The sequence below is a fragment of the Hyperoodon ampullatus genome (assembly GCF_949752795.1).
Source record: "Hyperoodon ampullatus genome assembly, chromosome: 4".
Taxonomy (NCBI): domain Eukaryota; kingdom Metazoa; phylum Chordata; class Mammalia; order Artiodactyla; family Ziphiidae; genus Hyperoodon; species Hyperoodon ampullatus.
In genome coordinates this window covers 22,308,430-22,321,311 of record NC_136917.1, presented here as the reverse complement: position 1 = coordinate 22,321,311, position 12,882 = coordinate 22,308,430, and positions in this window count along the sequence as shown.

Genomic DNA, 12,882 nt, shown 5'->3' with positions numbered 1-12,882 from the left:
GGTCCGGGAAAATCCCACATGCCATGGAGCAACTAAGCCCGTGCGCCACACCTACTGAGCCCACGCACTGCAACTACTGAAGCCCATGTACCTAGAGCCCGTGCTCTGCAACAAGAGAAGCCACAACAGTGAGAAGCCCGTGCACCACAACTAGAGACAGCCGGCACTCAGCAACAAAGACCCAACACAGCCAAAAATTAAAAATTTTTTTAATCTAGCAGATTACCTGGCTTTTAGTAGACCCACTAGTAAATAGCAGTTATGTACTTTGTTTTCTATAAATGCTTTAACCCCTAGTAAATAGCAGTTACTTTGCTTTCTATAAATGCTTTAACCCAGGTGACTTCATGTTTTTTTAATTTTCCCAGTAATGTTGGTTGTTCCTCTTTAGGGCACCAGGAATTACAAAACTATCAAGAATTCTACTTTTTTTTCTTTTTTTTTTTTTTTTGCGGTACACGGGCCTCTCACTGTTGTGGCCTCTCCCATTGCAGAGCACAGGCTCTGGACGCACAGGCTCAGCGGCCATGGCTCACGGGCCTAGCCTCTCCGCGGCATGTGGGATCTTCCCAGACTGGGGCACAAACCCGCGTCCCCTGCATCGACAGGCGGACTCTCAACCACTGCACCACCAGGGAAGCCCAAGAATTCTACTTTTGACTCCCTATCATAGCAGTTTTTATTGTGACATTTCACTGAAACTGGAAGGGGGAATAGAATTTTCAAAGAATTTTCAAAGAATTTTTCTTATTTTAACCAATCAAGAATGGTCAACTATTCAGATATATTTTCTTATATTCACTCCTTTCCTGGTTTTAGTTTGTTTTTAAATGTTGCAATTCTGGGGAGAAGTTATATATAATTAAAAGACTTTAGCATAGATTTAATTGTAAAGGGACAATTTGTTGTCCCTTTGGGATATTTAATCCTAAATCCTAAATATCCCAAAGGAGCAGACACCTCATAGGTCTAGTTCTTTAGATACTATCAACAGCAGTTACATGTAATGAGATTAAAGATTAATTGTAGATTTGGAGGAGTTCCCATGCACCCCCTCCTCCCAGTGACTTAAAATGTTTCCCATTACAAATATAAATGAAAATTAAGGTTTTTTTAACTTAAAAAAAAACAGTGCTCCTTTTTTTTTATCATGAGCTTTGAATTTTACTTTTATTGAAGTATTAGTTTCATGTATACAGCAAAGTGATTCAGTAATATATATACATATATATGTGTGTATATATATATGTTCCTTTTCAGATTCCTTTCCATTATAGGTTACTACAAGATATTGAATATAGTTCGCAGTGCTATACAGTAGGTCTTTGTCATTTATTTTATATATAGTAGTGTGTATCTGTTAATCCCAAACTCCTAATTTATCCCTACCCCACTTCCCCTTTGGTAACCATTTATTTTCTATGTCTGTGAGTCTATTTCTGTTTTGTACATAAGTTCATTTGTATCATCTTTTTAGATTCCACATATAAGTGATATCATGATATTTTTCTTTGACTTATTCACTTAGTATGATAACCTCTAGGTCCATCCATGTTGCTGCAAATGCCATTTTTCATTCCTTTTTCATGGCTGAGTAATATTCTAGTGTGTGTGTGTGTGTGTGTGTGTGTGTGTGTGTGTGTGTGTTTGTGTCTGTGTCTGTGTGTATCCACTCGTCTGTCGATGGACACTTTGGTTGCTTCCATGTCTTGGCTATTGTAAATAGTGATGCTATGAACATTGGGGTGCATGTATCCTTTCAAATTAGAATTCATTTTCATCTTTTCTGGGTATATGCCCAGGAGTGGGATTGCTGGATCATATGGTAGTTCTATTTTAGTTTTTTGAGAAACCTCCATGCTGATTTCCATAGTGGTTGCACCAAATTATGTTCCCACCAACAGTGTAGGAGGGTTCCCTTTTCTCCACACCCTCTCCAGCATTTATTTTTTGTAAACTTTTTGATGATGGCAATTCTGACTGGTGGAGGTGATACCTCAGTAGTTTTGATTTGCGTTTCTCTAATAATTAGCAATGCTGAGCATCTTTTTGTGTGCCTGTTGGCCATCTGGATGTCTTCTTTGGAGAAATGTCTATTTAGGTCCATTTTTTGATTGGGTAGTTGGGTTTTTTGTTATTGAGTTGTACGAGCTGTTTGTATATTTTGAAAATTAAGCCCTTGTTGGTCACATCATTTGCAAATATTTTCTCCTAGTCCATAGGTTGTATTTTTGTTTTGTTTATGGTTTCCTTTTCTGTGCAAAAGCTTATAAGTTTGATTAGGTCCCATTTGTTTATTTTTGCTTTTATTTCTTTTGCCTTGGGAGGCTGTCCTAAGAAAACATTGCTATGATTTATGTCAGAGAATGTTTTGCCTATGTTCTCTTGTAGGAGTTTTATGGTGTCATGTCTTATATTTAAGTCTTTAAGCTATTTTGAGTTTATTTTTTTGTATAGTGTGAGGGAGTGTTCTAACTTCATTGATTTACATGCAGCTGACTGTCCAGCTTTCCCAACACCACTTGCTGAAGAGACTGCCTTTTCTCCATTGTATATTCTTGCCTCCTGTGTCGAAGATTAATTGACCATAAGTGGGTGGGTTTATTTCCGGGCTCTGTATTCTGTTCCATTGATCCATGTCTTTTTTTGTGCCCATACCACACTGTTTGGATTACTGTAGCTTTTGTAGTATTGTCTGAATTCTGGGAGGGTTATGCCTCCAGCTTTGTTCTTTTTCCTCAGGATTGCTTTGGCAAATCTGGGTCTTTTGTGGTTCTGTATAAATTGTAGGATTATTTATTCTAATTCTGTGAAAAATGTCATGGGTAATTTGATAGGGCTCGCATTAAATGTGTAGATTGGTTTGGGTAGTATGGACATTTGAACAATATTAATTCTTCCACTTTGAGAACATGGGATATCTGGGATATCTTTCCATTTCTTTGAGTCATCTTCAGTTTCTTTTATCAATGTTTCACAGTTCTCAGCAAATACGTTTTTCACCTCCTTGGTCAGGTTTATTCCTAGGTTTTTTGTTTTTTGTTTTTGATGTGATTATAAAATGAATTGGTTTTTTACTTACTCTTTCTGATATGTCATTATTACTGTAAAGAAGTGCAACAGGTTTCTGTATGTTAATCTTATATCCTGCTACCTTGCTGAATTCATTTATCAGTTCTAATAGCATTTGTGTGGAGTCTTTATGGTTTTCTATATAGAGTATCATTGTCATCTGCATATAATGACAGTTTTCCCTCTTCCCTTCCAATTTAGATACCTTTTTTTAAAAAACCCAGTGCTTTTAAATGCTGCTGGATTTACTCTTAACTAAAGGCAACATCGGTAGGTACAGTTTTGAGAATGATTGATAATAACAGGCCTAAATGATGAGATGTCATTAATAGAGGAGTTTACTTTTTAAAGATCTTGCTATTATTTTTTAACTATTTTTTCAAATTATTTTTAAGAACATTTAAGTTATGTTGTGCGTCCTCACAATAATTGCACACATGAGAACAATATGGCTTGTGTGACAATGCTTGCCTGCAGAGTCAGATTGAATTTAGACCCTGGGATTCCCTGTATAGGTAGACAAATTAGGTATTCTCTGTAGTCTCATCTATGAGTTGAAATACTAATACCTAACTTCCCAAGAGTGGTTGTGAGGATTAAATAAGGTAATTTATATAAAGTAGCTGTTATTTTCACCATTTCTTGATTTATACCCTATATTCTTGATTTATACAGTATTCTATAGTCTATAAATGATTTTCCTATCCTTTTGGTTTTAGTCCTATAGGAACCATATGAAATGAGCACAAATAGATACTATTTCCATTTTTATGTTACCATGGTACATCTTTTTTCCATGCATTTATTTATTTATTTATCTATGAAGTGTTTTATGTAGGAAGTATATATTTGGGTCTTGCATTTTTATCTAATCTGACAATCTTTTTTTTTAAAACATCTTTATTGGAGTATAATTGCTTTACAATGGTGTGTTAGTTTCTGCTGTATAACAAAGTGAATCAGTTATACATATACATACATCCCCATATCTCTTCCCTCTTGCATCTCCCTCCCTCCCAACCTCCCTATCCCACCCCTCTAGGTGGTCACAAAGCACTGATCTGATCTCCCTGTGCTATGTGGCTGCTTCCCACTAGCTATCTATTTTACGTTTGGTAGTGTATATATGTCCATGCCACTCTCTCACTCTGTCCCAGCTTACCCTTCCCCCTCCCCATATCCTCAAGTCCATTCTCTAGTAGGTCTGCATCTTTATTCCCATCTTGCCCATAGGTTCTTCATGACCATTTTTTATTTTTTTTTAGATTCCATATATATGTGTTAGCATATGGTATTTGTTTTCTCCTTCTGACTTACTTCACTCTGTATGACAGACTCTAGGTCCATCCACCTCACTACAAATAACTCAATTTCGTTTCTTTTTATGGCTAAGTAATATTCCATTGTATATATGTGCCACAATCTTTGCCTGTTAGTTGTGTTTAGACCATTTATATTTAATGGGATTTTTGATATTTTGGGGTTTAGATTACCATCTTCCTATTTTTTTATTTTTCCCATTTCTTCCCATTTTCCTTTTTCTGCTTTATTTTGAACTGAGTATTTTTCATAATTCTACTTTATTAGCTGGTTTATTAGCTAAACCGTGTGTATGTGTTTGTGTGTGTGTGTGTGTGTGTGTGTGTGTGTTTAGCATGTGCTTTAGAGTTTGTAGTATACATCCTTATCACAGTATGCTTGTAATTGACATTATACTATGTCACATACAGTAAAAGAATCTTGTAACAGTAAACTACCATTTTCCCCTCCTGGGCTTTATACCATTTTGCCATACATTTTACTTAGCCATATGTTAAAACCTTGCAATACATTGTTATTTTTGCCTTAAGCCATCTATTATCTTTTAAAGAGATAATACATGTTCTTTTTTTTCTTTTTTTCAAGCTTTTTCCTTCTGTTTCATTTTAGATAGTTTCTACTGCTATATTTTCCTTTTTAAAAAAATATTTATTTATTTATTTGGCTGTGTTGGATCTCCATTGCTGTGCACGGGCTTTCTCTATTTGCCATGAGCGGGGGTTACTCTTCGTTGCAGTGTGCGGGCTTCTCATTGCGGTCGCTTCTCTTGTTGCAGAGCATGGGCTCTAGGTGCACGAGCTTCAGTAGTTGTGGCTCATGGGCTCTAGAGCGCAGGCTCAGGAGTTGTGATGCACGGGTTTAGTTGCTCCATGGTATGTGGGATCTTCCCGGACTAGGGCTTGAACCTGTGTCCCCTGCATTGGCAGGTGGATTCTTAGTCACTGAGCCACCAGGGAAGTCCCATCTACTGCAACTTTGTTAATCTCCTGCTGTGTCTAACCTACCTTTAATCCCATACAGTTTAATTTTCATCTCAACATTGTCATTTTAGCCTCTAGATTAGATCTTTTAACAAAAATCTTTTGTCTCTACTTAACATGTTCAGTCTCTCCTCTTAGTTCCTTGATCATATAGAATATAGGTATAACCTTTAATATCCTTATCTGCTAATGCTATCATTTCTTTCATTTCTGAGGTGGTTTTGATTGATTGCTTTTTCTCCTATCATGGGTCATATTTTCTTGCTGTTTTGTGTGCCTGGTAATTTTGGCTTTTTGTTTTACCTTGTTGGTTATTGGGTATTTTTATATTCACTTGAGCTTTATTATGGAACATGATTAAATTACTTGAATCATTTTGATCTTTTCAGGTTTGGGGTTTAAGCTTTATCAGGCAGGACCAGAGCAGCATTTAGTCTAGGGCTAGTTTATGCCCACTATTGATGCAAAATCTTTTGAGTACTCTACCCAATGCCCTCTGAATTATAAGGTTTTCCATGCTGGCTGGTGGGAAGAAGAGCTCTCCCTGGCCTGTGGGCTGTGGGGATTGCTTCCTCTCTAATTAGAGTCTCATCCTTTTGAGTGGTTCTGTCCTGGCCCCAGTAGTTTCCTCACAAATGTGATGATCTCAGGCGGAGAGTTCTCTTTCTGTGTGCAGCTCTGCTCTCCAGTCCTCTACCCTGCAAATTCTAACTGCCTCAGCTTCTTTGGACTTGCAGCTCCTTCACCTTAGGGTGGCTCTGCCTGGGTCCCCCTTCCTGCACTGTGGCCTGAAAACATCTCTCCATAGAGTAAGGTGGGACAATCCTTGGGCTCACTTCATTTTTCCACCATCTCCCAAGGGTCACTGTCCCTCATTGCCTGATGTCCAGTATCTTGAAAACTGCCGTTTCATATAGTTTGTTTAGTTTTCTAGTTTCAGATAGAGTAAGTCTAGTCCCTGTTGGTATATCCATTTTGCAAACTAGAAAACTGGGGGTCTGAAATAGTAAGTAGCTGTGAGCTATTAGTGGAACCAGAACTGGAATCTAGGCATTATACATCAATACCTGATGCTTTTTCCACAATATCATACTGCCTTTTCTAAGTAACAATTTCCTCATGTAATTGAAACTTATCCTTTTAAGACTTAAAGCTTAATTTGAACCATTTTTGTTGGAAATTTTAAAAAAATGTTTAAGTACCCCTGCCTTCTTAAACACAGCATTTTGAATATATCTGAACCTCTTCATTATCAACATTATTTATAATCTTATACAGTGGTTATCAACCCTATCTGACCCAAGTAATCCCTTTTGAATAAAATATTTTATAATGCCCTTTTATTCTGAAGTGTCTGAGCCCTCGACAATCATTAGGCTGGGTTGCTGCACTTGCTATTTACAGTTAGGATGGGCAAAGGAGTGCCAGAATGTGCCTGGCATATTCCACCCTGTCCCCACTGTATAAAGGCAGCCTCCTCTCCCTACTGTTGAGGGTCAGTTACTCCTGCCAAAATGGTGACTCTTAGACTTCAGGTCCCTGGACACAGAGTTCAAAGTGCCCTGGGGGGCAGCCATTGCTTGTAGTTGAATGGACCCTTGTTGTGTGCCCTTGCAAGTGTAATACTCTTGAGAAGTAGGACCTCCAATCCTGCAGGGCCCAGCTTTTTGAGGACAGCAAGCACAAAATCCCTCAGTGAGTCACGGGACGTGATGGTGAGTGGAGCTACTCTTGCTTCTACCCCTTGGTTCCTGGACCTATGCATTATTGGAAAAAAAGTGTCATGTAGAGGTCCCTCTTTTTTTTTTGTGGTACGCAGGCCTCTCACTGCTTTGGCCTCTCCCATTGTGGAGCACAGGCTCCGGACGTGCAGGCTCAGCGGCCATGGCTCAGGGGCCCAGCTGCTCTGCGGCATGTGGGATCTTCCCAGAGCGGGGCACGAACCCGTGTCCCCTGATCGGCAGGCAGACTCTCAACCACTGCACCACGAGGGAAGCCTGAGGTCCCTCATTTAATGCGTATTCCACATCCTGAACGATGGCACTGCAGTCTTTTAACATATTGTCTCTGAATACTCTGAGTTGGTGCTTCACCTGTGCCTTCAAAAGGCAGTTCCAGTGTTCTGTGAGGCTGGCTGCTTCTGGCTGGTGCAGGATGTAATACAACCAGTGGATTCCATGGTCATGGGCTCACTCCCCCTCTTCCTCTGCTGTAAAGTGGGTTCCCTGGTCAGATGCTCTGTTATATAGGACTCCACACCTGTGGAATGGGGAATCTGTATGGATAGTGGTGCTGCCTGAGGCTCTGCAAACAGGGAAGACAAGCCCATACCTAGTATAGCTATCCACCCCTGTGAGGGACAAATTGCTGGCCCTTCTGGGATGAAGGGAGTCCAAAGTAGTTGATTTGCCACCAAGTAGCCAGTTGGTCTCCCTGAGGACTAGTGACTATCGCTGACAGGTTAGCCATTTCAGAGGCAGCAGTAGCTAGATTGACCTTGGTAATCTATATGCATGTTAGGGAATGCAGTGGATTCCTGCCCACCCCCCAGATCTGCTCTCCACCACTCTGACTCAGCTCTCTGCCCTTAGGAGGCTGACCTCTTTGCATTGCATCATCTGGGCTCCCTTGCCCTGTAGGTTTGGTCAGTGGGAGGCCCAGCAGATCAGAGAGTAAGAGGAGAGAGAGATTATCCCCCAGCTCCTTACCTTCCAAGTCATGGTTTTGCAGAGGTGGTATCCCTTGAACAAAGGCCACAGCTCCTGTTGAGCTGACCTTTGTTGAGCTCCGAGCATTCACAGGGTTCCCACACAGTTCCTTCTTCTCCCCCCTGTAGCTAGAGATGGTAATGGCCTCCCACTGTTTATACTCCAGAGTGCTTCTTCAACATCCCCTGTTGGCTTCCCTTTATCTGTCCCACCATGTAGACAGTCTCTACAATCAGACTGTCTTCAGTCTGAGGATGCCATCTGTTCCTTCCAGGACCCCAGCTTACAAAATAGAGTATTTTCTGCCTTGTCTTTTAAATTAAGCTGTAGACAGTAAACATATTTTCGCCTTTCCTTAATTCACTTGACAAATATTTGCCAGATCCTGTACTGCTCTTTGAGAAAACAGGGGTGAACAAGACAAATGGATAACTTTGTCTTGTTAATAAAAAGGTAACTTCAAACAGTGATAAATGATCTTCCTGAGTAATCCTTCTGAGGACTGCGAGTGAAGCCTCCTTAGATTGGACAGTCTGGGTAGGTCTTTTGGAGATAGTGAGGTTTAAGGACCTGAGGACCTTGACCTGAAGGAGGAGCTTGCTCAAAGATCTGAGAGCAGGATATTCCAGATAGTGAGGCTGTAGACAAGGGCAGAGGCCAAAGAGACCAATGAGCTTGGCTTGTTTAATACACAGAAGCTTCTGGAATATGGTGAACAATACATGCAGGTGATGGGCAATTTGCCTATGTGTTTGTAGCAAGAATGATGTGCCAACTTGTAACATGGTGTTGGCCTCTTTTCAAAGAAGACAATCCAGTTTGCTGAGCAAGTACTTTTCAGACAATTTATTGGGCATACGCTAGATCTTAGCAAGACCTATCTCTGTATAACCACTTAACTGTGACCCCAAGTTACCTAAGGTCACAGCTACAAAGTTGCAGAGGTGAGATGCCAACCATTTGTTTTATTCCAATCTTGGAGGTAACTTTCCCCTCCAAATTAAGGAATTAGGGAGGAATATGTCAGCTGAAGGTCCTCAACAGCGTTAAGAGATAAGTAACCTATCCAAAGACGCTAATAAATCCAAAGATACCCAGAGAGTGGGAAGATATAACAGGTCTTTTTTTCAAAAACGGCTGTGGATTTGCCCAAATTACAAAGGTCCAAGCAAGTCTGTTGTTTTTATTTGATTATTACTGGAGTTAGTGGGAGAGTTATGTGGGACCCATTTTAGGATACAACATGCCTGGTAGGAATCTGAGCCAGCAGAGAATGTGCTTGACTTCCAGGCTTGCCCCCCTTTCTTGAAAAAGACTGTTCCGGCCATTTGATTCTCATTCAGGCTTTCCTACTTTACCCCTGGGGTGTACATTTGCATCAGAATCGCAGTATAGGTTAAATGTGGTGCATACTAGATGATTATTTTTGGCCAAGTTGTGTTTCCACTACAGAATTAAGCCATCAGCTCATCAAAAGTTGGAGTTCTTTTCCCCTATCTTTTGCATTTGTTAAAGCCTAAATTTTCTCAAATGAAAGACTTCTCTAGGTCAGGAACAAGGTCTTACAATTTGTTTCCAGCACCGCATGTCTGGCACATAATAAATGGTGAGAGTATTAAATATTCTAAGAGGCATCCTTCCACTAGGCTCAATCCCGACCCTGACTGCGTCTATTAAGCATGAATGCACAAGAGGTCGCTTTCCACCACCAAGCGGCGCTAGGGCACCATCTAGAAAGGATTCACTAAGTTTTCCACAGGGTTTGAAGTTTCGTACTTCAAAACTTCTGACACTTCAAAGTGTCAGGTTAATTCACAAGTCGAGGGGAATTTTCCCAACAAATGAATGATGCCGCAGCCAGGGGTAGGCTGCAGAAGGCGCTCTGAGTCCTGGGTGCACCACAGACCTCTTGGGATGGGAGCTGGAACTCGGGCTGCGGAGTCGCAGAGGCGCATGCGCGGGAGTGGGTGCAGCCCGGCGTCCAGGTGAGGGCGGAGGTGCATGCTGCGCGCGGGGTCAGCCAGGTAAGCGCTGTGGGGCTCCGAGGAGCCAGCTCCGTTTCTGCCCCCGCCCCCTCGCCGCGCAGTTCCGGCCTGGCCGCTCCTCCCCTGGGTGGGTCCCGGCTCCTTTTCTGGCAGGGTCTATTTGCATAGAGGAAACTGCCCAAAGTGGCCGCTGTGGAGGAGCTGGCGTCAGGGAAGGGGGCGTGCGCCACGGTCCGCTGCTGCCCGGAGGCCAAGCCCCGTGCCGGGCCGACCTCGTGCCTCGGGCTCTCCAGCACGCTCAGCCAGCGACCCCGGCTCTGTGCACCGTCCCCTCTGAGAGTCCACCCGCGACGAGCACACCATGAGTCCAGGCCAGGGCGCCGGCGGCGACGCGCGGAAGGGCTGCCGGACGGGCGGCGGCGGTGCGCGGCTCCCCGCGACAGCAGCCGGGGCCTGGGCGGTGAGCGCGCTGTGCCTGCTGCTCTCCGCCGGCTCGGCGGTCGCCTGCCTGCTGCTGGGCGTCCAGGCTGCCGCGCTGCAGGGCCGGGTGGCGGCGCTCGAGGAAGAGCGGGAGCTGCTATGGCGCGCAGGGTCGCCGGACACCCTGGTCGCCTGGGCCGAGCCGCAACTGGAGCACCTGCTGCCCGAGGTAAGTCGCCGAGCCAGGGGCTGGGAGTGTGCGTGCGCTGGGAGCCGTCGCGGTCGCCCGCCAGCCGTGAGCGCCCGAGTCCGTCCGAGCAGCCTGCGCGGGGTCGGGGGTGGGGTGGGGTGGGGTGGGGAGGGAGGCTGGGATGCTGGCGGCCGAGGGGTCCTGCTGTTCCCGCTCCAGCCTCAGGGTCGGCCTGCGTGAAAAACAACCTAGAAGGGCTGTTTCGGGGACGAGCAGGGGGAGGAAGAGGAAAGACTGCGGGCTTTGAAATAACAGATCTGGGGGCGAGTCTCCACGGGTGTGTGCGCTCGGACCGGTGGCTTCCCGCCTGCATTAAGGGCCTGCCTTCCTACCTGTGCCGGGATAATGAAGAAGGTCTTGCGGGAAGTGTGTGGTGACTTCTGTCACTGGTAGCAGCTACTGTTCCCAACGCTGATATACCTGCAGAGGTGTGGGGCCCCCAGCAGACCGGAGGTTTCCTGGTGGCAGGAAACCTCAGTCAGAACCTGGCTGGGGCCCTTGGAGGGACATGGTCAATCCAGCCTGCCCTGTCCACCCTACGGCCCCTCAGGAAAGTGTTTCAGAACAGCTCCATCTTGGAGATGCTGTGCTGTGCCTGGGGTTGCTTGGGCTCAGCGCTCACCCAGGGCAACCCAGACCTGAGGGGTTGCCAACATCAGCTTGGCAGGGTGAGGGGAATAAAAAACAGTCCAGGCCAAAAAATACAGACTCTGGATTCGGTCGACGCCACCTAGGCGATGCCACCTGGGCATTGTGGACACAGCAGATGCTGAGTTTCCTTGCTGGAAGCATCATATGAGACTCTCTGACACTTCTGTTAAGGTTGCTGCTATGTGTCTTCAAAGCAGGAGCCACAGTTGGGACTTCAAATCTCTCACCCATCATGCTGATCAAAACCTCCAGCAGGGCACCTCCCCATAGAACAGTGGTGGTAGACTGGCCAGAGTGCCCCTGTTTGTGCTGGCCTCCCTTGCCTGAGCCATCCTCTTCTTCCTAGGAAAGGCAGCTACCCCAAGGTCGCAAGCATACTCCCCAAAGGGGCATCCTCAACTGTAGTATGAATAGCACCACAGTGTTTCAAGGTAGAGGAGAGGATGGGCAGGGCTGTTACTACCATTTCCCCTGAACTGTGCCCAGCTGTGATCTTTATTAATGTAGCTGTGTATCCATTTTTGAGTTAATTTGGATTCTTTAAGGTGAATGGGAGAAGACTGTACCATGCCTTTGTGTTCACCGTACCTATTTCTTAGTCACTTTAATTTAAGCCAGTATTACATCTCTTCTAACTTGGTTTTGGGCAAAATTGCTGCTTCATGAAATGATTTCCTATGTTCCTCTTGAAAGTGCCTGCAGACTTTAGAAATCTCTCTGGAGCCCTGCTGGCCACTCCTGGTGATGTTTTCATAATTGCAGCCCATTACCTTTTGGCAAATCCTTAGAGACAAGGATGTTGAATTGATTTATGGAGGGCCAGTAAAATTTCTCCCTGTTAGTGCTATAACTGTGACTGTTCTTTCGAATGGGGGGCCCCTTTTACTTAATAAAAAATAAACTGCAAGCTTTGGTTGAGTAAATCAGAAATCGCAGTAAAACCTTTTAGAAGGAACTTGCAAATTGTGTCCATTCTAATAGGGAGGGGAGTCCTGGGAAAGCAGCCACTGCTGAGATTTTCAAGTCCTGAACTATGCAGATCATAGGAGGCTTCATCCTGCTTCCAAGGAGTTACTGGGCAGAGTATTCCCCCTCTCTCTCCCTCTCTGTTTCTCTCTCTCTCTCTCTCCATACCACCCTCCCCCCGCCCACCCCCGCACTTCTTTCCTCTTCATTAGTGAGGGGAAGGGAAAATGTGAAATCCTGGGATTTCCACTTGAAATTCGCTATAGCATTCTGCAGGCTATACCATTAGCATAGGACACATCTTAACACTTCGTGCTACTAGCTAACCAAATTTGGTGTTGAGGAGTCTCTACTTGGAGCATCTGAGATGCCACACTATGAATGCAGTTGGGGTTCAGCTTCTGGCTGTTTGAGTGTCCCTCTGAAAAGTCATCTCTTTCCCAGGGCACCAGTCTGTTCCTGCTCCTAGCCATTCTTCTTACAAATGTCACTGGATGGGAAATGTACGTGGCCTGGCCAGTGACCCTGAG